Source organism: Penaeus monodon, chromosome 22 (assembly GCF_015228065.2).
Source record: "Penaeus monodon isolate SGIC_2016 chromosome 22, NSTDA_Pmon_1, whole genome shotgun sequence".
NCBI classification, from domain to species: Eukaryota; Metazoa; Arthropoda; class Malacostraca; order Decapoda; family Penaeidae; genus Penaeus; species Penaeus monodon.
The window spans coordinates 42,075,185-42,076,006 of record NC_051407.1 but is presented as its reverse complement, the minus strand read 5'-3'; positions in this window follow the sequence as shown (position 1 = coordinate 42,076,006).

The following is an 822-nucleotide window of genomic DNA, read 5'->3' as shown; positions in this document are numbered from 1 at the left end:
CTTTGATCAAGAGAATGAATAGGTAATAAGTACAACATGTATTCCATCCATAATTTTTTATGCTGTGTGTGATATATTGAAATAAAATATAACACTTGAAGTTTGTTTTTGTACCTTGAATTATAACAATTTCAGTTGATCCTGGATGTGATCATATTGGGATGATTTTTAAAAATATAATAGGCCTTTCGACTAAATCCTATCAGGGAATTATTATGGACAAAAAATATTCATCTCCACAACTCGAATTAAATTAGGAAGTTTTCAACATGTAATTTAACAATGCACAGTGTACAGCGCATCCTCAGCATAGAAAATGGGAAGCCCTTGGTTTTCAGTTTTCCTTGGCCCCTTTTAACCAATCGAGTCGGATAGATGATATAAATGATATTGCACAAAAATATTCTGTGTCAAGTTTTAATGAAATGGCTTTATGTAGGAGTAATGCACATGTATTCCCCTTCATTCTCATCGTCCAGCCAACCAAGGAATTAGCAGTAATGGAAGTTTATATAGCTTTCACTTTTAATTTATGAGGAGCAAGAACAGCGATTTTTTTTTTAATTCTTATGTAAAAGCTTCCAAGAAATAAACTAATGAATATTGCTAGTACGTAAGGTTATAGACGGAGCGGGTTATTGCATATGGTTTATTAGGTCTTCATATAATGTCTAGCAAAGAGATGCCAATTGACAGTCTCGTCTTTGAATTGATCGAATGGTAGAACTACTTTCTATTCTCATCTAGTGTAGATAAATCTTACTTTTAAAATCTAAAACACTATATGGAAATCATCAAATAAACAGATACACCGTAAACAAG